This window comes from Perissodus microlepis, chromosome 4 (assembly GCF_051167445.1).
Source record: "Perissodus microlepis isolate ML-2025 ecotype Zambia chromosome 4, ASM5116744v1, whole genome shotgun sequence".
In the NCBI taxonomy this organism is placed as follows: domain Eukaryota; kingdom Metazoa; phylum Chordata; class Actinopteri; order Cichliformes; family Cichlidae; genus Perissodus; species Perissodus microlepis.
Genome location: NC_140464.1, coordinates 13909268 through 13933983, shown reverse-complemented (window position 1 = coordinate 13933983; position 24716 = coordinate 13909268). Strand labels below are relative to the sequence as shown.

Sequence of the window (24716 nt, the reverse complement as noted above, 5' to 3'; positions counted from 1 at the left end):
TCCAACATGTCCATCTGACAAAAAACCAACTAATTGTGTTCCTCACTTAAACAAAGAAAAATGAGAAAAATGGCAGCGTGGCAAGCTGGCAGCGGTACTGTATGTTATTGTGTGGTTATACAGTATTTGTACATTAGAATATGAGCAATCTACTGCAGTTTGGTAGCATCCATCTGATCTTTTCAATCTGAATTTCATTTGTTTTGTGCAGCTTTTAGATCTGCTTTGACACCAGCTTACTCAATGTATATATTTTTTTACGTATGACCTTCAAAAGTGCAACTTTAAAACAAAAAACAAAAAATCCAGGTATCAAAATTACAATTCAAGCATCGTGTGTTCACATAAATGTTAAAACAACAGGAATGTATATTAAAATAATATGGACTGGATGCTGAGGGCTGCAAAGCTGGAGAAACTTTGCCACTGGGAGTGAGAATATATATATAAATGTGTGTGTGTACTGTGTGTTTGACAGTGTGCCAAGCTGACCAAAAAGTGCTGGCAATTTCCTTGAAATGCAGAGATTCACCACGCTCCCTAGGGGGAGGCCAAATAAACTTCAGATGTGCAGCAGGATCTGTCCCCCCACTCTGTCTCCAGACTCCAAAGACTACAGAAACACATGGAAGTGAAGAAGAAGAGAGGGATAAGAGGACAGGGAAGGCACAAGGGAGGTAGAGAGGAAAAGAGAGATTTCTGCTATTCTCATTTAAAAAAAACAAAACTCTTTCTCTGTAAGCTGTCATCGTCGTCAGCTCTGGGGAGGTTTGCAGATGTTTATCATGTACAGGGGGGAAAGAAATAGAAATCATAAATGGTTCCACGATGCATCCAGGGTCACAAGTTCAGACCCATAAAATACACGAATAACCCTGCAAAGTGTAATTATGGAAGTAAACCTCCACGTTGAAGGCCACAAGATTTAACCTCACAAATCCATCTACATCATCGTGGCTGGAGATGGCTCTGTGATGTATGGACGTGCATGCGCATTCGAACACGCTGTAAGGACAAAACAGAGACCGAGTTTAAGATGAACACATTTAAAGATAGCAAATTGCTCTGGAGCGAATAAGCTTTTTCCATTTATGGAACAAGCTGTGTGAAACTCACAGCCAGCCCTGTTATTTCTAATCTCAATCACATGATCAAAGACTCTTCACTGCTTCAACCTAATTTTCTGTAATGAAAATGTGTAAATTAAGACCATTTTTTAAAAGTACCTGATTTAGAAATTACACTGTTTTGAGGAAACTTTCCTGCAGTTAAGGACCATTTTCCTTCATTTTAAAAAGGTGTCTCTGTTACACCCACTTTCCATCCATAATGTGTGTTTTTTAACGACCCCGTACCACACACATGGATGCATAAATAAGCCTGTGACACCCCACCCCTTCCTAAGAGCCCTGTGGCAATATGTGTGTGTCAACACACCTTGGCGGGTAAACAAATACACATTTCAGCAGGGTGTTTACCTGTTTACCAAGTGACCATTATGCTACCCCCACCCTGTGAGAGTAATCTGACTGCATGGCTTAATAATTGTAGTTTTTTTAAAATGCCTATGCTGCTATCATATTTAGTATTACGGTAATAGAAAAACGAGAAAATGAAAAATAAGTGTTGTTATACACAGAAGAAGGGAAAAAAATGGGTGTGTTAATATTTTGCACAATTTAACAAGATGGGAGAAAGCATAGTGTATTTACCTAAAGAAGCCATCTATGAGTGGCAGCGTTTGCCTTTGTTCCCTTTGTTTTTGAATATTAAACAGCAACAAACCAAAATCCTGAAACTCAAAGAGCTGAATTTAAGATGGTAACAATGTATGTATTATTATAGATCTTCAAATTTAAATGACACTTTTCACATGAAACTTTAATAATGTCACGCATTATTAAACATTATACAACATTAGATGTTTTATGGTGGCTGTAAAAAACTGTTTACCCCACTAGTGGCTTTTCTGTTTGCCTGCAAGCATTTCCATTGTATAAAAATGTAACTTTGTGCTTTCTCTTTTTATCTGTGTGTAAAAAATCTAAACCTAACCAAAATATTTTATAGCATCATGGCCAATGTGATCTCTCTCAAACAAGGCGGCGATGGACCCACGAACCGTATTAAACAACCTGCTCTACCTCCTGAGCCACAGCAGCGCTTGAAGGAACCAGGGACATTTCTGGTAACATTAAGGATTAAATGATAAAGAAAAACATGTTGCAGTTACATTGTCAAATGTGCAAATGGCTATATTCTGCATACTAACATAAAATGCTGGGTGGCTGCTGGCAAAAGTGTGTTCCAAGAGAGAGGAAATCACTCCAAGACACAGTATATATATAGAAGAATAGCGTGGAAAAGACATATGGATCATCATCTGTTGATAAAATCACTATATTATTAGAACATGAAACTGGGAGTCTGTTATGTGTAATGCCACCTATCCTAACAGTGGCCAGAAATATGCTGAGCAGCGTCCTAATTTATTCCACATTTTAGGACCATTATTGCTGAATTAGCAGACTGAATTGTAATAAGTTACAAAACAACATGTTATTGTTGTCACATTATGTTTTTCTGTAACGTGATTACAGAAAAATGCCATGCAAACTGCACTAAATTAGGTGCAGTAACAACAACAGAGGATGTAGACGACACTATAGCTCATCCGGCTCATTGCAGTTTACAGATAACTGTAATGTATGAAGTAGATAAATACTTCATACATTGTTATATTGCACACGCATGAGAAATGAAGCTGAGAAATCAACACGACTGTCATATCAATCTGAATTTTGCTTCACGCCCTTCTTACAGTAAAGATGTTTAAAGATCTGGTGAGATCATTACAGTTTAACTTGTCTGTGTGCAAGTGTTTTATGTGAGTGAGTTTTAATGTTGTTAATTGAGTATGATGTGTGTTTCTGTGAATCAGTGTTGCTCCCTTCTTGGATAGGTGTCCCTTGTTAATGAAATCTTAGATCTCAATGGTAATAACCTGGTTAAATACAGGTTAAATGAAAAAAAAAAAATGGCACAGATGAATTAATCTAGCTCATCTCCAAATGGCTTTAGGGCTAGAAAAACCATGAAAATATAGGAATGTATCAGCATTTCATATCTCTGACTATATTGGTAGCAAGGCTCCATTCATGCCTTTCTAATGTTGGCGTCAACTAATAGGACGACTCTCTCCATGATAGTAACAAACAGGACGTTATCTTCATCTAACGGGATACAATGCTGTGCAAGGAAAAAAAAAATCTAATTTAACATTGAGAATATTAAGTTAATGACTTTGCTAAATGGTTTAAAATGAATATTATTTAGTAGCTATGTCAGGGGGATGAAGGTTATAATTAGGAAACAATAGAAAAATGCCCATAAAAGGGAAACTGTGACCTTGAGCACAGTTTGGGTGAACCAATTAGGTGATCATTATGTGCAGTAAAATCTGATCAATACTCTTAAAGGAACTCCTTTGAACTGAAAAAGATGGATAATGGTTGCCTTGCCATTGTATATGCTCATTGATTGTTTGCCTGTATGATTTAAGTCATCAAACATGCTTTTTTGGGGAGAGGGTTTCAAACACACTTGTGTTACAATCAACTTATTTTGGTTTTTGTGCAGGGAGGAGAAAAGTAGTGTCCAAAACTATTGGAGCTATAGTATTGGAGCTATGGACATACATTTTATGTTTATTGCACAAAAGATTAAAAACATAACCGCGAAGTGCAAACAGTGTCCAGGCCAAAACCAACTCTTGATAGCACTAGATTGATTCTTTGCAAGCATATACACAGGCAGGATCATAACATAAAGAAAAGGAAACACGTTAGGCTTGTAGCATTCTAGCCTCCACTTTTACCAGTGCTTGTTTTCTACAGCAGAACTGCTGTGGTGATAGCTGTCAAGGGATCTTTGGTCTGGTTTTCAGGCCTGCTGTCAGCTATGTGTTAAAACTTAAAACAGAACAATTCTCTGTGTGTGTCCTCATTAGGATAGGCATTTGTGCTAGTGTGTGAAACTGTAGCCTAAGGTTTATCTTGTTACCTGGTAATTATCTGACAGAGCATCTCAGGTCATGTTATGAGTTAATGCAAAAGCAATGCAATTAGTATTTTCTTCAAAGAGCATTTCATTAATGCATCAGTTTAAAAAAAATTAAATAAAATAATGTTTTTGTTTAATACATTACCTTTTGAGTAATAACACCTAGTAGTGATTGCAGATTTCCAGATAAAAGATAGCATATATGTGCACTGATTGATTCAGAGCTCCAGAGTCAGGCTATTTTTTATTTTTTTTCTTACAAAAGTAGCATCTTCTTGTCTTTGCACCTTAAAAAAGTTTTTCACACAGAGCGTATGAAGAACATATTTTCCATTTCATATTTATTTTCATGTGTTTAAGTCTTATTTAAAAATGCGTCATCAAAGTAAATTTATTTCCAGGAAATAATGTCACACTGCTCTGTGTTCACAAGCTCAGCTGCTGCCAACCCTTTTGGCAATTTGATCATCCTCCTGCATTCCAAGCTTTTGGCGAACACTGGTTGATATACTTTAAAAATATGCATAAATTCAGTAAATCAAGCTTGGCTTTGGACTTATTATAAAATGTAATTACTGTAAACATTCTCAAAGCTTGTGCACTAGTCTCAGCTACGTGAGACTAAACAGATTCCCCGAAAATCCCAAAACCAACTTACAAAACCACAGCCACACCTCAGCTCCACTGCCGCTACCTTTATTTTCATTTGGGACTTTTTCTGTTTAAGTAATCATCATTTAACAACTCTGTGAGCTCCAGCAATGCCAAGGACTGTTGCTAGATATGAGCCTGCAATGGATGTGGGTTTACTTGTGCCATACCCAGACTACTGGGCTCATAGTGGGGAAGTATCCGTTTACCCGGGTCTCCCCTGCTCATTCTTACTCTGGAAGGGTGCCTGTAAAGCCAAAGTGGGGGTACGGGTGGCGGAGTATATGTTTCCATTACGAATATTGCGCCCCTGAAACACTAGAAGACTCATTTTGAGGATCCAATTTTATTAAATCAACTGTGTGACAACATTGGGCTGTTACCCCAACATGAGCAGGTACGGTGGGTGTGAGGTGTGCAGACAAAGTGCTCTTTGAGTGCTGTGGTCAGGCATTTTGCCAGACACCTTTCCACACCTAGCACTTGGGGAGCCTTACTGAGAGTATGAGCTGAGCCTGTCATTGCCTTTAACATTATTGCACTCAACACATGGCCAAGAGGCTCTGATAGGTGCAACACTGTTGCTACTTGGGACCTGTGTGAATGTATGTGTGTGTGTGTGTGTGTGTGTGTGTGCGTGTTTATAGGCTGACTGAATGCTTTTGCTTCTGTCGGTGCTCATGCGTAGGAATAGCAAAGCCTGCTGCTGCATAAATGCCCTAACAATGAATTTACATTGCTATAGACCGGCTGGCTGCAATTAATTTAATTACGAAATATCCAGACGTCGATATAAATGAAAGAAACAGGTGACAAGTGTGTGTCTGAATATCAGCAGTGACGTTTGTACAAGGAGGGAAAGCAAAGTGTGACAAGAAAACCATGGTCAATTACTCAATTAGAATAATTAAGAGGCTACAAATCAGAAAGAGAGTCTGAGTAAATAAATAAGGGAAAGATTATTTATTTGATTTCAGGGAAGCTGGAGCTATAATTCTTCTCTCACTGGAGTTGGCGCCGTTAGTTCTGTGCTTTCCAACATGCTGGAGCCTCCTCCCTAACAAGCTCCACTCAGCTCAGACTTGTGATTCACATACAACAAAACATACAACTACTAGCACCCGGTAAAGCACAGCAGCAAAAGTGTAGGGGAATAACAAGATAGGTAAGGGTCCTAATGTTGTTGTGGCTACTGATGTAGCTACTGGTCACGTGACCTGGAAGCCTGTTATCGGGATGTTTTCCATACTTTGCAAGGTTGCGTTGGTGCAGTGCGTCTTCACATTCTCACATGTACATTCTTACATGCTGTCAACAGGAGGCCTGGGAGAAAAATCACTCTTATTTTTGCTTAGGTTCTAATCCCATCCTTCTTTCGCTGGCTGGCAGCCCGCCAGCTGAACAGTGTACTGCCATGTTGGCAGTTTAAATCTTTCCCTTTACTTATTAAAGGCTGATTTTTCCCTTGGCTCAAATATCCTGAAACCAGGTACGATCACACAATGGACACCAGTTTAAAAGGGCGAGCCAAGAGGGAATGGGTTTGCTGACATGCATAAAAAAAGAGCTGGCCGGAAATCAATGTCACGTCACAGCCAGATATGATTATGGTAATCTGTAATAATTTCACCACAAGTACATAAATTCACATTAGCCATCTCTTGCAAACCCATCCGCCCACCAACACGCATACGCAATTCCACATACGCTCCCGGTTGCACGGCCAACATATGGAAATACCTTTAGATGCAACAATAATGAAAGACAAGTTTACAAATGAGCTTGTAAGAAGCTTCACATGCTCATGTGGTGGTGTCAGCTGGTGTCACATCGCATGTGAACAACCAAAAAGAGCAGTTGCCATGGTGATATGTCTGGGAAGAAACACATTAACACATACTGTACATGGACGTGTAGCCAAACACGCACACACGCACAAGCATTCACAGAAAAATAAACACACACTTGCACAGACACCCAAGAAAACACAATTGGCCACGAGCGTAGTCCAAATGGTGATACTTTCCTGGATGAGACAGCACCCTCTGGCCTGTGGGGCTACGACAATGGGATCCATTCTGCACAATTTCCTCTACACTGTTCGCAATCTTTCCCTCTCCCTCTCTCTCAGGACTGATGATCGCGGGGTAGGGATAACATCATTACAGGAGTCAAAACCCAGCCTCTGTCGATGCCTCAGCAACAACATTTGAAAAGACATCAAAAATGTTCTCAAAATGAAAATCTATCCAAATTAGATTCACAACTGAAACTGCTCTGGATTTGCATATGATATGTCAGTCACTGTTTCTAAACAATGGCTTCAGGAGCCAGTATCAGTGATTTAACTCATGCCCGTCCGTGAGGCTGCTACAAAGAAAAGTCAAGTTTCAGACAGATGAAGGACTTTTTTCACTGGACAACATTTGCTACTTCAGTGTGCATGCCAGAAAATCCCTGAACATGTGTCACAGTGGGGGAAAAAAAGACATTCCATGTTAAGGCCATTAGAACTGCAGTTATAGGGAATTGTCACGTCTCCCCTTTAATTAAAAAAGATGTTTCAAATAAAACTTACTGTATCACATTCCCGTTAGGAATACTTTAAATAGGCTACACGACTGTAAGGCTGTCTGAGGTTAGTGTATGTATCACTCAGCTGGAGAAATAAGGGAGGGTGGCTCGAGGCCAAACCTGTTGAGGGGAACGTGTGCGGGGTGTGGGGGCTGGAGCCAAAGGTTTGAGCTGGAGCACACAGATGTGAAGGCACTGACGGATGTATCTGCGACAGATGCTGGCTTTGCTTAAGCATGTGCAGCTGTGTGAATCGTGCACATGCGTCTTTGCACTTCTGCGTACAGTATTTGTACACAGTCATCCATACAGTCTTTTTTATCAGCGTGTGTATGAATGATCCCGTGTATGTGTGTGTCTTTTGAATTCTGGCTTCTCAACAAAAGGAAGGGCGACTCAAGATGTTCTCTGTATTTAATGTTCCCTGATTGTTTATTAGCTACTTCGTGAACATGAAAGAGTAGGAGATAAGAAACTGGCCAAAGAAAATATACAAAGGCAGAAAGAGAAAAAAAAAGGAAACTAAGCCCAGAACACAGAAGAAAAAAAACGAACAGGTATCAGTAACTTGAAGGCTCACTTGTTGTTGCAGTCGGTTTCACATAGCACAGAAGGACAACAGAGTGAATCAGAGTGTGAACGGTATCTGCCCCCCCTGCTGAGTGTGTGCGCGTATGTGTGATTGTTGTAATCACAGTTTGTGTGGGTTTCAGTGCACACGTTTGGCTATCCCTGCACACATGCCTACTGTATACATGTGAGAGGAGTACTTACATGCATGTGTGGCATGAATATGACATCAGCCTTGCTGATTTGAGCTAGCGAGGGCCTAATAGGACCACAGGTTGTGATAGCAACCTTCTCCTCCTGTCTCCCGTCCTTCGTATCCTCCCTCACGTGCTCCCTATCCCTGCTAACTCACTTTAACGTGTTTCAAGAGCTATGTCGTGCACGTTGCTCATGACTGCAATTTGGCCAGCCGTTCGCATAAGGAAGTGGCTATTAGAGCCCTATGCCACATTTAAAAATCCTCCCCCACTGACTTGGCACACAGAATTTTATGGGCACAGGTGATGGAGTGTCACTGAGGAATTGCTCTGCACCATCAAAGCTCTAATGATCCCTAATAGCAAATGCATGTATTTTACAACCGTGTAGCTAACAGAAAACCAACAATTATATGTAATGTCATTCTCAAGGCGCAATAAAATACATTCATTTTGAAAGGAGGGGCTTAGATTTTGGTGTTAAGGCAGCCAGACAGGAAACAAAACTGATTTTTACAGAGCAGGGGCACCCGAAAGTAATTACTTATAACATAGGTTGAGGTCTGTAATAAACAATTACTTGGATTACACCAGTGTTTGCCTCATAAACGCTGTGGTTCTAAACTGCATCTAAGTTTTCAACCTTTGTGCTGGCTGGCCGAAAGCCCTACTTCACTAGGGAACCATGTCTGATGCTCTCATCATGCTATAATTTATTAAGATTATAAAAAGAGGGGGAACAAAATAAGGTAACTGAAGAATGAGCTAGAGATAGATAATACAGACAGCAATTGCAAAAGTTATAGTGAGAGGCAGTGGCCAGCTAGGAGGAAGACAGATGCACCAGAAAACTAGGGTGACAGTTAGAAGCAAATCTTTGACCTGTAATGATCTTTCAAAGAGTTGAATATCATCCACAAACAAGGTACAAGCCATGTGCTTCCTGGTATTCAGCACAAATGTTGTGTTCCTTTTCCCCTCTAAAGGGCAATAAAACAAACAGCATGTACTCTTCAACACTCTTACCTCCCCCCGAGCAGAAGACAGCAACTGAACCCTCTCCTTTACTCTTTTCTTCTCCATATTCTTGTGCTCTCCTTTGCTCTGCACTAAATCATTCTCTTTTTTTGAATCTCAAACTATTTCAAAAAACAAAAAACTGAACCTACAATATCTGTAAATAAAAGACAGGAAAGCATATGACAAAAAGGAGAACAGTAATGGATGAAAAAAGCTACAAAAAATAAGGACCTTGATTATAGTATTCAGCTTCTTCCTTGTTCAGGCTTTTCTTTTTTCCCTCCCTCTCTGGCCTTTTCCCCAACCTGTGCCAGTAGGCGTAATGCTGTAGCGCTGTCCTGTTCTATGCGTCATCTTAGCTTAGGCTGAGCCTGGCAACTAAACTGTCCAGCAGCCCAAGATGGAGCCAGGCAGGGTGAGATTAACATGAACCGAGAGTCATTATGCTGTTCATGAGCCGTGTCCAAAGCAACAACTTTTATAGCACCTGTAACACACCAGCTAATCTGTCTGACACCCCTGACCAAATAAACACAGTAAATGCCACTCCAAACACACTCCCACAACCTACAAATGTTGGCTTTGCACATAAGCAAATTTCAGGCTCTGAAGGAAAAACATGGAATATTATTCAGGAAAGAAAGCAAATAAACGTTGGTGTTTGTGTCTGAAAGCGCAAAGAGGCTTTACATTTGATTGTATATGTGTTGCCCTTTGACCTTCTGGGTGGATTGTCCTAGCAGTTGTAGGACAATTTGCTCACACATCGTCCCAGATCCCTCTCTGTTTAAGCCAAACACCACCGCTGTTTTACCCATCAGTCAATGCCAGGGCCAATAAGTCGAAATAAATTGAATAGACTAAAATGCAGACCCCTACATTTAATTACAGGAATTGGGATGTCGTAGGGGGAGCGCACTCTGCCAACAGACATACTAGGCCCTTTATTGACAAGCATACTGCACTAATTGCAGCCTCTGTGATTACACAATTTAACTGTATTTAACTACATTAATAGAATAGTGTGCACTAATGGGAGTGGGCATAATCCTTGGAAAGCGGAGATGTACATAATTGGATAATCTGTGATTCACTCGCCAATAAGCAGAAAAGTAATGGATGTAAACCTCTCTGTGTTGGTTGCAATCCTGTACCATAGTCTTCTCATTAGGCGTAGTCAAAGGAAGCCTTGTGGTTGGTTTGACCTGAGCCAGTGACTACTGCTGTGTGAGTGAGAGCACAGGAATGAGCATGTTCCCAGGGAAACCGGGGGGTTAAAAGGTCTCCAGTGATCAAGCATCGTGGTTGATTATTAACGTCTTCGTATTTGAAAAATCAACACGGGGTTTGAAAATGGCTAAAACAGATAAAAAGTTTAGAATGGAAAAACCTTTTTTTTTTAAATTAAAAATAAACACGTAGACCTATTATTGGAAAACATTTACTGTATTTGACAGTATGATTAATTGTTGTCACCTTAAGGAGCTAAAAAGAAATAGATCAAGCTAGCCAGGAAGCTATGCTAACTCGCTTGGCAGATCCCAACCCACCTTGTGCTTCGAGTATATTATCAATTGTCTGCATATGTTGGAAACTTTTGTAAAATCTCTCGGAGTATCTTCTAAAACAGTCTAAAAATCCATTACTTTTATTAGTAGCACCATTTTACCCAAGCTAGATATCATCCATTAAACACACTACACACCTATAAAAATTACTAAACTGTTTTGAGCACAGTTTTAATACAGTTCCTTTGACAACATCTGCCCAACACCTGTAACACCAACTACCCACCAAATGACTTTGCTATGCTATCTGGCTGGTAAATATTAAAATATATAAAGTTTAAAGTTACAAATACCTGAGAAAGTAAAAAATATATATGTGGGAGTGACAAAGAAAAAGTGACAAAATATGCTGTGCTACAAGCTACAGTGTGTGTGACTCACCATGCAAATTGGTGGAAAACCGTCTAACAGCACTGACACACAACTGTCAGACAGGCACTGCCATGGGAGCTGAAACATAAGCGGGATTTATGGACTGTCCAAACTGCGTGTCAGGTTGTCAGATTCCCCTCCAACATCTGTGCTGCTTTATTATGTGCTGCCTAACTTTTGGAACCAGTCAAGCTAATTTTCACACCTTATTCACATGTGGGGAGATGAGTTAAAAAGACAATCTCTCATCCTAGCTTCTCTGTGACATTGGGCCTTTAAGTTGGCTGTAAAGCATGACCTCTAACACTATAAACATTTGATTTTCAACATGGCTTCACAAAATGGAATGGCTATTACATATGTAGCTCTTAAGAGGTAATTTGGAAAATCCATAATCCAACATGCCGTTTACACTTATACTGTTAGAAAAACATTCCCAGAAAGTTTTAGTAAAGCACTCAAACTTTTCTCTGCATCAGCCACATCAGCAATTGAGTTTCAAACAACTCCACGAGTAGAAGCATCTGAAGAGTCTTGTGAAACATCCATTATTGACTTGGTGTCATCAATCACAGACCGACGACAACAGAAAATAATAATAAAGAACGACAACCTGATCCAACAGAAGTAACAGCATTAAATTTGTACACCAGCACCATTTACATTGTTTAGATGATAAAAACATATACTTGCGTTTTTTTGTGCTTTTTTTTAAAGTTATAAATCTGTGACTATATAGTTGTTTGGTTAGTAGGAATGACTGGAAACAGTACTGATGGATATGTGGAGAAATACTGAAAGAGAACAGCTAAAAAACATAAAAGTGAACCAGTTTGCTTTTTGACTGTCAACTTTGGCTCTAGAGTCTAAAGTTTTATTCAGTGTGATGAAACATTTCACTAGCTTTTTTGAAGTGTGAACTTGCACAATGCTGCTGATGATCATCCTTATTATAACAGTGGTGCTGATGAGTTTGGAGGTTTCTTTAGCCCAAAGAGCCTCTGCACAGCGGAAGTGTGGATGATCAACCAACAGACTGGGACATGTGGTCAGGGTCGAGGGTCAGCTCCCCCCCCCACCTCCAGTTCCCCCGCACTGTTGCACACAGGAAGTCTGAATCAACACACATCAGTCAGTGCGCACACACACACATTAAGACGTGCACAGCGAGGAAAAAATTCCTGGTTGCTCCTCCGGGTATGACCCAATAACAGTCCCCTTGCACAGACCATGTTCTCAGCACAGTGATGACCTGCTCCTGGAACTCGTAAACACAGGCCACCCAGAGTGAGAAGGGGCTTGCACTAGCCTAGAGGCTTTATTCCACCAGCAAACTGTCATGTCCTGTGACCTGACCTACCAAACCTGGAACTTACAATAACATAGACGAATAAAAAGCCTTGTTTTCATGACTTCACAGGACAAATATGAATTTGTTGGACACTTCGACTAACCTTAACCATAACTTCTGCTTGCCTAGCCCTAACTTTTACCAACCCTAACCAAAATCTTAACCTAATAATACCTTTTAATATATCTTCTGCATAAAATAGCACCCTCATAATGTAACTCTGTAAAGATATTTAGCCCCCCTCGACATGACAACCTAAAACACAATGTACATTTTGTTACCGATGCTGCAAAAACTTCCTTTAAAGTGATCTGAGCTTGGACAAATCATTTAAACATGATGATAAGAGTTTCTCCCCGAGCAGTTCTGGTATCTTAAAAAAGAAACCTGTTCCACAGGTTAATGAGGAAGAGATTAAACACCAAGCATGCAACAAGCTTTGCTCACTGATCAGTATGACAGGTGGCGCAGATGATGGTTCCTCATTGGATATTCATGCAAATATTCATGCAGGTGAAGGAGGAAGTGCACCTGTGAACAGCTTAACCTTTGGTCTGCATTTCAGTGTGACAAACCAGAGATGATGATCTGTCTGTTGCATTTATTTGCCAGAAATATGAAACTAACTTACATGATTTATTTGCATAGCTTACTGCATAACTGGGCTGGGATGGGCTGGGCTGAAATTTCTTTTCTTTTTTTTATTTTGCGACCAGCGAGTGGTTTATATTCTAATTTGCAGCCAAGATGTGTTGAACAGCAGTATGCAGAGTGAAGCACAAATAAGCAGCTACAACTGTAGGGTGCCACTGTTTCAGAAGCAGCCAAATGATTCACAAATATTCTCTTAGCGTACAAAAACATCTATAAATGGCTTCTTTCAACCAAACTTTTCTGCCTGTCCAGAGTTAGCAAACAGAGGTTGTTGTTAGACAGAGCATTGATTATGTGCAGAATGTGTTTGGTACTGAAAGATGGTGGTGGTGTGGGGGGGGGGTGTTAGATGAAATAACAGTGTGATGACTGTTCAAAATCCCGCCCCAAACACAGTCTTTCATTAATGAGCAGAGGTCTGGTCATGAACTTGTGGCCTGGTCAAATAATGAATCCGTTTGTGGTCCAGCAAAAGAAAAAAAAGTCACTTAACTTCTCTCACGTCTTAGAGTAGCAACTGAAAGCATTCTGTTATGTTCCTGCCGATTTTGATAGTGTATTCCTTTGAGGGCCATCTTAATTTAACTTATCAGTGCCTCAGCAGATGTGTTTGGTCGTGTGAAGCACCAGATGTGCGGGGCACCTGTAGCATGCCGTCAACACTGAAGAGAGACTGCAGCGGCAGGCAGGACAGTGGAGCTTGTCCGGGCAGACACAGATGCACAGGGTCACACAGGGCGACCATTGTGTGGTCATCATTTATGCACACATACACACACATGCACACGCACAGATACACACACACACACACACACACACACACACACACACACACACACCTGGGACTGAAGGCAGTAGCAAAGTCCCACTGTGTTAAATGTTGAATTGAATCAGCAAGCCAGCTGCTGTCTTGCTGTTAAAGGGATCTACCAGTATACTGGTCTGGACTGGCTGTGCAACTGGAGAGGTCAGGCAGAGGCTGGGTGACTGACTGGCTGCCCTGTGCGCCCCTCACAAGTAGAGTGACCAGACAGTGATAGTTCACTGACATGTAACCATTTATAATGTATAAAGTCTTTCCCCCTCTTAGAAATGAAGACGAGAAAATGGACAATTCTCCAATATATCCCCCAAAATGTTACACATACAAATCTAATGATATACTGTACTCACATTTGAATCTATCACAGATGTAGACTCATGCTATAAATAAGGGATTTTAGCTTTTAAAATAAAAAATACAAAAAACCCCTTTGAACTTGACCTTGAATTCAGTATAAATGTCTAACGGCAAGGACTTTACTTTTTACTTGGAAGGATTTCATACGCTCTGCAAACCCCAGGATTAGCAGCAACTGCTGATGTTGCTTAAAGTGAGCTAAATATGGGAAATCCACAAAAAAGGCATGCAAATACTGACGTGAGTAGAGCATGAGACTGAAAAAAAAGAATAAATGTAATATTTTTCAGCTATATTGGAAAATATTATAGTCATGGCTACCTAGAGTTTAAAAAAGAAACTGTCTTCGCTACTTCACTATGTTCATCCTTTGATCTTTTGACCAGAACGTCACATTTTTTCAGTTATATTGAGTTCTGATGATTGCATTAGCACAATTCTCAATGGATGAATCCAAGTCTTGTTAGCTTTATCTGCTGAAAAGGCTATCTATTTGTGTTACTAAAAGCACCAATGCCAAATAATGTATTATCAGTGAAAACTGCTGTTTGATTTCAAATCTAATCCCTCAATCAAATAAACAGAAATAGAATTGTGTCTGCATGCATCACTGCAACTGCTTGATATGGAGGCAAAAATAGCATCTGTTGCAACCATCCTGGCTGACCTATCTGATTGATCATTACAGACTCGTGGATATAAATCACCTCCACTTTAACCTATTTACACTAACAAACTTTGTAGCAATTCCATTATTTCATAATGCATAGCATCTATGGACAAAAAAATATACATTTGAAAAAAACTTTTTATTTTTTTTGACTATTCTTTACAAAAAGCCTAAAACCAAAGGCATGACCACAAAACAGGGATTACAAGTAGAACCCCCATCTCATGGGTGTAGGGAGTGTGAGGCAAAGAGGGGATTTAGAGCTTTTCAGATGTCTGAACATGCTATAATGTGATGCAGAATTCTTCACCATTGTAGCAATTGCGGGTGGATGATAACAGCATTCTTCCAGAGCTCAATGCCCAGTTTAAAAATGCAGATGTCAGATAGCCCCCCCCCCCCCTTCACCGTCCCCTCTTCTCCTCCACTCTTGATCTCTCCACTTTGATTTATTCATTTTCTATGTTGGCGAGCCAGATAGGACAATGGCGTCTTTCATAACTGAGGCAGCGTTCCCACTACCAGCACCCCGCTGTCCCCCAGAGTCCCTCATCCACCAGGCTGATCTGATGTGACCTGGTCATGGTGGACTGGTTCTTCTTAAGGAGGAAACACAGAAAGAAGGAATTGTATCTTTGTATAATCTTTTTTAAATCATATTTTGCTCGTATAAATATCTATCCACTAAAGCAAAATTTAAATTCAAAATATAGTTTCTAATGTGAGACTAGGGTGTAGATGAAAATTTTAAAGTAATAGAACATTTTCAGAACTGACCCTAACAGCTGTACAGCTAAAAAGATTTTCCAGCTTTGAGTTTAATGTTATGGAGTGGGACTGTTTGAACACAAGCTGAAACAAAAGTTAAAGGTCTTCAAGGGCATATAAAAACAAGCCTCTAAAACTTCATATTTCTTCCTCTAAGGACAGAAAAGGAAACATCAAATGCATGCACACACGGAAATACACACACTAAGACTAAATTTTTATTTTAACAAGTACCAGAAACACTTTTGTGTTTTGAGTATTAAAGTTTCATTTCACATCAGATGAAGCTGTCAGTGTGGGAACAAAACACAGAATGAGGAAAAGAGACAAGAGTTGGGGGGAATGAAGCAAGCAAGGGAAGTACAGGCAAATGAAGGGGTGGTTATGTGTATGTGTGTTGGGGAGGGGGGTGGGGGGTGACCAGAGGTCATGTTGCCTCCCCCTGTACTTGCTCTCTGAGGTGCATGGAAGGAGGCTGACTGCATAGTCAAGACTCCTGCTTAGAAAGACAGCCTTTCTTTTCTCCAGGCCCTTGCTAATGCAATAGAGAGAAATTAGTATAATTATGCTCCATATTGCAGATTGAGGAGGCAATGTGGCCCGTGGGATGAGGACAGGGAGGGCAAGCTAGCGTGGGTATTTGCTGACGGGAATAACTAATTCATCAGCTACTTTTGCCATTTATCAGAGTACATTCTTGCATTTATGACATTATAGTAATCAAATAAAGAGGTCCTGGAATGCTGCATCTATCTCAAAATGTGATTCTGCTAATGCAAAAGTGACTCCTCCTCCTCCTGTCTCTTTCCTATTAGCCACATCCAATTGCTTTGCCCAAAGTGTTGCCACCACACTGGGCAGAGAAATCTGTCTGAACCAAATGAGTCTTTGCGTTTGCTCTACGGCTCCTGATGTCAGTGCCAGTTCTAGTGCCACTGTCCTCTGTTAAGCAATAGCTGCGCAAATGCTGAAACACATGTTGAGTGCACTGCAGAGGACAGATCCATCTGATGAGTCCACACTGAGACAGATGTCTCAGATTCAGTCATGTTTATGGAAAAAAATACTGAAAAGAAACGGTACAAAAGAAATCCATGTCAATAACGTATTTCTGTGTTTGATGTCGTTTCTGAACTTCAGAGAAAAGACACAGGAGGGCTCCTTCCAAATCCAAACCAGAAATATGCATTTGTCACCACAGTTTGACTGAACATGGCTTCAGAGCCATGATTTACCATTGTATATGCAACTATGACAATAATTAAAGAGTTCTGTGTGTAGGGGTCAAAACGAGGTGCCGAATGATGAAGAAAGATGATATGATTTGGTTTCAAAGATATTTCACCCCAAAATCAGTTTTGCTCATGTTTTTCGTCTGGTCTGTTGTGGTATTTATCCAACTAGATTATAATGGAGTTTTCCCAGTCTTGGGATATGTGCTGTGGAGATGTCTGTACTCTCTTTAAAATAATACAGCTTATCTTGCAGTTGTCAGATTGCAAATTAACACATTTACAAAGCATGCATTCAAGCTAGTGACGCCATTTTCCCAGCTGCATCGTAACATCAGCAAGCTGCACACTTCTTTTGGTTGGTGAATGTAGGTTGGTTGAAACTGGCCAACCAACTACATCCATGGAATCGTTTTTTTGAGTATCCTGGTATTGAAAGGGTTTTAAGATGTTTTTTTATTTAATTTAATTTGATTTAATTAAAAAAAAATTCTGTACTTTGACAAGCAAGTGTCATTTAACTTCCTTCCTTCCTACAGGCAAAATATCCAACACTAGGCAACCTAAGCAGTTTAGATAAACAGTGCTATAGGCCAGAGGAAAAGCATGTAAATTTAATTTTGGAGTGAACACTCCCTTTAAAAAAACATCAGGAATGAGACAATGTGGATTTCATAGTCATGTGAAAAAGAAAGTTTTCACAGGAATCTATGCAGTCCTGTGAGAACAAAGTACACCCCATGTTTGAACAGTTTGTAGAACCACCTTGACGTTATCAATCCCTCACATTGTTGTGGAGGATTTTTGGCCTACTTTTTTGTCAAGTTGCTTCAGTTCATTGACCCTTGTCGTCATTTGTTTATGTGCAGCATTTCAGTCAGGTTTAGGCCTGACTTTTGACTGGGTCATTGCAACACCTTAATACTTTTCTCATTCAGCCATTCTGTAGATTTGCTGCCGTGCTTGCCACCATTGTGTTGTTGCGTGATCTAGTTTTGGTCAAAAGTTTAGCAGTTGTAAAGATGGCGCCACAATTGACTCTTGAAGACTTTGGTATACAAAGTTCCTGGTCGACTCAATGAAGGGAGGGTGCCCAGGTCGTGTAGATGCAAAACAAGCCAAATCATCACCTCCCCTATAATTCTGTGTATGGTTTCTTGTGTATGGTTTCCACCAAATATGGTGCTGTGTATTGTGACCAAACATCTCCAGTTGATTCCCATCTATCCAAAGGACATTAGCCTAAAACTTTTGCCGTTTGTTCAGATGCAAACAGTGAGAAGAGGCTTTCTCCTGGCAACCAATCCAAACAAGCCTTACTCAACCAGTCTTTTTCTAACTGTACTGTCATGAACTTTAACATTTTAAGTTGTAAACTGAGGTCCGTAGAGTCTGAGATGTAGCTCTTGGGTGTTTTGCAGATTCTGTGAACACTGCACAGTCTGACCTCTGATCATTTGTAAAGTTTTTATCAATATTTTAACATTATGTTACATACACCTCAATGCTTCACATTGCAAATTGCCAAACCTCTGTTTTTGTAGACATGCTCACTCTTGCTGATGATTAGTTGATCAAATCCATTTGATGAGCAGTATCTGGCTACAACTTACATTTTTAATTCCAATGGAAGCAGTAAGGGTATACTTTGTTTTTTAACAGTACTACCTCATCATCTGTTTTTCAGATGACTGTACATATTATGAAAACCAGAGGAAATAAAGGTGATGGAGCTATGACAATTTGACCTTAAAGCACACTCCTCCTTCTCAGGCCATCCATCCGGACTCCACCCTATAGAGATGGAGGGAGCAGCAGGGGGTGGAAGAACACCATTTGATCCTTGCTTCAGAGATCATGGGCCTACACATCATCTATATCCTGTTTGGGAAAGCAGCCTTTTGAAACCCATCTCATAGCTCCCAATGGCATCATCAAAGACACATATGAGACAAGAACATGCAAGAAGAACAGCCCGGAAACCGGTGACTTTTTTATGACCAGAAATTCGGCATTTGTAATTAAGATTTTCAAGAACAAAGCTTTAGAGAGGATGAAAAGGCATATTTTAAATAAATATCTGCAGACACATGCGCACACACGCTCACACACACATACAAAGAAAATAAAGAAGAGAAGTTCTCAGCCCTCACAAATCTGATGTCAACCCACACACACATTAAATGATCAAACATATATTGGGGATTTTCTTTTTGGGAGTAACAGGTCAAAAACCAGATGATGCATGGTTTTAGCCCACCAATATATAGTTACATCATGCGTGCAATGTAGTAACCGAATATTCAAATCTGATCTTGTTTTCTTTTCAAGTTTCAATAAAATTTGTAGAAGGGTGCAGTTGTGTAGCTGTCTGAGGATGTGCTGATGTGTAATGCACAATGAAAAACTGGTGAGATTTATCTAGATGGATACATACTGTGGAATATATATATATATATATATATATATATATATATATATATATATATATATATATATATATATATATATTAGTGTTATATGTATATATATATATGTATATATATATATATACATATAACACTGTTTAACATTAATTAGAGCAACAAAATCATTTTTGAATGCTTTAACTGCTTCACAATTAAAAGTGGTTTGAAGGAATGTTTAAACTGAAGATTTGTGGCAGCGCAGTGTAATAAAAAGTTTTGTGACCAAGAAGAAAAAAAAATTGTTAAGGTTGTCGAGACACATAATGTGGGCCGTTCATCATTCACTGAGCGAAGGGAGGCGGTTCCCTCAGGAAGCAATTAGCTGTGTTGGACCAGTTGCTAATAAAACACTTGGGTTACAAGCTACCCACAGCCCAGCCAGACCAGGGGACCCACAGTATTTTGTGTGACTGTGTTTGTGCATCGTGGCCTATCAGGTAGATGGAGAAAGCCACAGTAGCAGTCTAACAGAAGAAGCTGCTGTTAAAGTGTCATCACAACACAGCCACGGAAATCTATCATAGGAAACACTCATAAGGAGGAATTACAGATTAGCGATACACTGTGATACAATGCTGTCATGAAATAGTGATTCAGCAATGCTCAATCCAATTCAAGACAGTTATCGATCAATGAACTAGTACTGGGTTGGACCCTCTTTTGACTTAAGAACTGCCTTAAGTCCTTAATGCCTTAATAAAAGATTTTGGCCCATATTGACGTAGTAGCATCAAGTAGTTACTGGTGGTTTTCCCATCTAGAGATCCATGATATGAATCTCTCACTGCTTTCCAAAGGTTCTCTATTGGATCAACATCTGGTGGCTTTGGAGGCCATTTAAGCACATTCAATTTATGGTTAAACCAAAAGCCTTTTTGAAATGATTTACGTGACGTGGCATGCTATCCTGTTGGAAGCAGTGAACACAGGATGGGTAGATGGTGGCCATAAAGGGATGGACATTTTTAGCAGCAATACTCAGGTAGGCTGTGGTTTTTAATTGATGCACAATTGAATGAAAAATGTACCAAAAAATATCCCCTGGAACATTATACCACAACCAGCAGCACGAAAACATTGATACATGCTTTCATGTTTATGCCAAATACTGATCCCAACATCTGGATGTTGCAGCAGAGATTCATGAGAATGGTTTTTTTTGTTTTAACCAAGGAAACACACTTTAACCTCACATGGTATGATCCAAGCAGATCATACCATTTCCTCATGAATTAAAAAAAAGCGTCAGACTCTTAACCGCCACCTTTATTGAATGAATGAATGATTGAATGAACAAACGGAATTTTATTTAGGTGTCTTGCAATCATGTGGCCTTTCCCTAAAACGGGCTTCACAAAAGAGCGATTATCAAGTTTGATTCCAGATATAGCCCAATTTTTAACTGAATTTTAAGAAAAAATGCAAAAAAACAAAAACAAAAAAAGGAATTATTGTGCATTTCTAGCCAGTGAATTTATGTGGATGTTAGAAGATGAGAGCTTTGAGATAAGGTCTTGATTCTATAGTTAGAAAATCTGATAGATTTTTGGGGGTTAAAGCCTACAGTAGTAGAATGTTTATTCACGCAGTCAGTTTCTAACCATAATGCTCTTCTTTGTTACTAACGCTTCAACAAGTTTTCTATCTCACTAACTAAAACTTAAGACAGTAAGCTGTATTTAAGGAAAATTTAGGTCACAGTTGGTAGAGGAAGCCAGAAAACCATGTTCCCATGATGAGAAGTCTTTGCCCATAACAAGAAGTCTGCAGTGTCCAGAATTAAGAAGCCACCAGCCACTAAGAGGATCCCAAAAACCACCACTTGCCATGTGCCCAGTGCAGCATTATATTATGTTTCAGCTCAGCCCTGCAAAAGCTCAGACACTAGACACAACAAACAAGCCCATTTAGGAAACAAAACTCAAGAAGTACCACTTCGGCCTTGTCCCCTGGATGAAGGACGTGGTCAAAAGACACAGAGGGAAAGGCGTGAAAGACAAAAAGTGAAAAAATAAGGAGGTGGTGGCTATAAATGGAAGCACCCTGATGATGGCAGGCACTCCTTTTCACGCCTAGTCCACTCTTCAGTAGAGATCTGTTGAAATGACTGCTTATTGACGATTCACTTGGGACATAAAACTCCATAAAACTCCAACTAAAATCACATTATTTGGATTTTAAGTCAAATGTTAAACACTGCTTCACCATCACACCCACAGTGATTTAGTGTACATCATGTCTAATACACAATTACATGGTATTTGTGATATTTTTATGCTTATTTTCCTTTTTACCACCTCCACTACACTTCCCACTTTAAAAGAAAGTTGTGTAACGGTGGCTAAGACACTTTTTGGTCTCTAATGGTGTCATGGGGAATTCATTTAAACTGTGACTTTATTTTATTTTGAAGCACTAAAAACACCAGAGATGGCCTTTGCTTCTTTACTTGTTAGAAAGTTGGTTTCTCAGTTTTCTTCCAACAAAGAAAGCTGCAAAAAGACACCTTTAGAATTCTAAGATTTTGTATTACTGGCTGCAGTAATTGGGCTGCTTCAGCGGTTACAGTTATTTAAGGAAAATGAACAATGTGGAAGGTATAAAGAGATTAGTTCAATGAAATCGAGGGTTTGAATTTTCAAAGAATGTCATGGTGGTCACTTCGAATTATTACTGACAAACATGAAGCGGCTGAATGTGCCGACCAAATGCAATTAGTTACACCAGACACACGCAAACACAAATGACTTTACAAAATTCAATCTTAGTCTGCCTGGCCAAATTCGACGTAATATAAATTTGGAGCAGCTTCCTGGAACTGAAAACAAAACAGAAAACATATACAACTGAAAAAGACTGGTGTTCGCAAGTTTTGTAACTGAGGTAGGCTCTGACATCCACATCTGATTTTAATAGGAGAAAATTTTTTTCTGTTTGGAAAAAATTGACATACTAATGCCGCTGAACTCCAGGAAAAATGTCTATTTGCTTTCAGTTGTTTAGATTGCAGCAGTGCCGCCGTCTTTCATTTGTTACCTGTTTCCTGAGATATGCACAAATTGAATTATTTTTGAGGTTATTCCCACAACAAAGCGCGGATGAGTCTGCATCTCTCATTTGTCATGTGAAGCAATTCGTTGTGGGAAAACATGTATGTTTTATTGCACATGGAAACCGAGGTGTGTCTGCGGAGCAGATTTTCACATGCTGTGTGGTCCTGCCTCAAGAGGTGAGAAGAAGAAGAAGAAGAACCTCACCCTTCGTCAACAGAACTGGAGAGCGTATTCTCTGTAATCTCTATGGAGCGCTGATTTGCTTTTCCCAGAGAATGACTCAACATACGGTGGAAGAGGGAGAAAGAAAGAGACCAGAGAAACCTTCTCCACTCTTTCGGACCTGAGGGAGCCAATGGCAAGCCAGCTAATCCCAAGAACAGCAGAGATGAGTCAGCAAATATGAATCAGGTTGTAATCATCCTACTAATAGTCAGATGAGTTAAGAGGGAAAACAGAGAAATGTTCTGATGTCTGAAAAAGATAGAAAAGTGTTGGAAAGGGGAAGCTCCAAGGAGCAGTGGGAACAGTGAGAAGGCGTGGGAATCACAGGGGAAATTCTCTATCATTACTGTACTTAAAACATTTTAAAAAAAATAATAAAAATGATTAAATTCAGGCGTGCCTGAGGCCGGAAGATGACTCTGACCGAAGGCTCTCCCTAGCTACAGCCTACAGAAATGATTGAAGCCTTCCTCTCTGACAGGTGCAACGTCATGCTCACATAGTCTGGGTGATGAACTCCTGCTGAGCCAAAACAGAACATAGTTATAAGTTCACCTCTAAGCAAAGAGAAACCAGGCTATAGACAGTCATACAGACTAGTTTAAACAGAGGCAATCAGTTCAAGTGACAGCCATAGGCAGATGTTAAAGACTAGATGTTGCTGTCCTTTTCATTCCATATTTTACTTTGGTAAATTAGTATTGATATGAAAGCCCAATACATCTTCCACAAATTGTAGTCTTCGGTTTAACCACAGCCAGTGGCATTTCCCCCAGAGGAATCACACACAGCCAACATAAATTACCAAGTTAAAAATTAAACCATTTAAATGAAACATATATTAGACAGACCGCATAATGTTTCCCGAGTTCTACGAAAACTAAAGAACTTGCTGCTTCACCTTTTTCTCCAATTTAAATGATCTGCAATTGCTTTCAGTCTCAGCGTTGGTTTTTACAGTTGTAAGCACTTAAGGAAAATTATATTCTTGGCACCTGAATTTCAACAAGGCACGGACAATGCTTCCCAGGTCCGCACCAGCCTGATTGAAAAAACACCAGCAGCTAGCAGCACACTGTGGCACTCTTGGGGTTTGGCAGGCAACACCATGCAGCAAATGCAGAGAAACAGTAAGAATCATTAAAAAGGGGAGGGGAAAAAATCCAGACACGCTGTCTGTCTGCTTTCCAATATGTATTCTCAACATAAAGTACAAGAAGGCAGCAGTAACCCAGAGGTGGGCGTAAAATAGGATGTTTACAGTTTAAAAATGAAAGTGTGGAAAAGAATCAGAATTGCAGCTGAAAGGAAAAACAAGTACTGACAAGCAGACGATGAGCACAAAAGACATTTAAAAATAATCCCACTCAGTAACTGCCCACTAAATTTAAACTAATATAGTTCAAATTTATAGTCAACAAGTTGCTCTGCGTGCAGTGATCTTGCCTGTGACGCTTTTAAAGTGATTTTTTCTACAGAGAAAACATTGCTGGGAGCACACTTGGCTTAATGAGAGTACATGCTCCACTTGCTCAAAATTGCACTGAACACTCAGTTAGACATTTATCACCCTAAATACTTAAATACACCATCTTAAATAATGTCTCTGTTTAACATGTGAGGCTAGGCGGCTCTGTACTGAAACTGTACAGTGATGCAAATTTTTTTGTTTTGCATCTTATTTTGCATTCAAAACTTTCCAGTTTGCTATGACTGCTGGAGAACGCGGCCCAGAAAAGAGAGAGTGACAGCTTTGAATAAGCAAATAAGTTCAGTTTACCTCTGTGCATTTTCCATATTGCCAAAGCTTTTTTTTTTAATGCAAAGTGGCCCACTTGGAGCGATGCCCATCACTGCCCACATTACTGTGGCTGGTGAAAAATAGGGAAATGAATGGTGCAAATATGACAGTTAGGTAGACTGGTGTGGATAATTTACTTCCTTCTTCTGCTGGAGTTCAGTTTAGTTGTTTGCATGTTTTTTTTCTCATTTCAGACTATGTGTACCAGTTCACAGAAATGTCAAAAAGAACTAGGTAATCATTTCACAGCAAGATTATAACATTACGAACAAGGCTGTGCACTTTCTATTTGTTGTCGCT

At 39.8% G+C, this 24716-nt stretch overlaps 1 long non-coding RNA gene across 1 annotated transcript in view; it reads right to left on the bottom strand.

Annotated features, from left to right (window-relative positions):
• The window catches only part of LOC146388544 (uncharacterized), a 36315-nt gene that overhangs the window by 1361 nt on the left and 10238 nt on the right, over positions 1 to 24716 (bottom strand). Inside the window, exon 3 of the long non-coding RNA XR_014800057.1 lies at positions 493 to 613. This is a non-coding gene — a long non-coding RNA (uncharacterized LOC146388544). The remainder of the gene's footprint in view (positions 1 to 492; positions 614 to 24716) is intronic.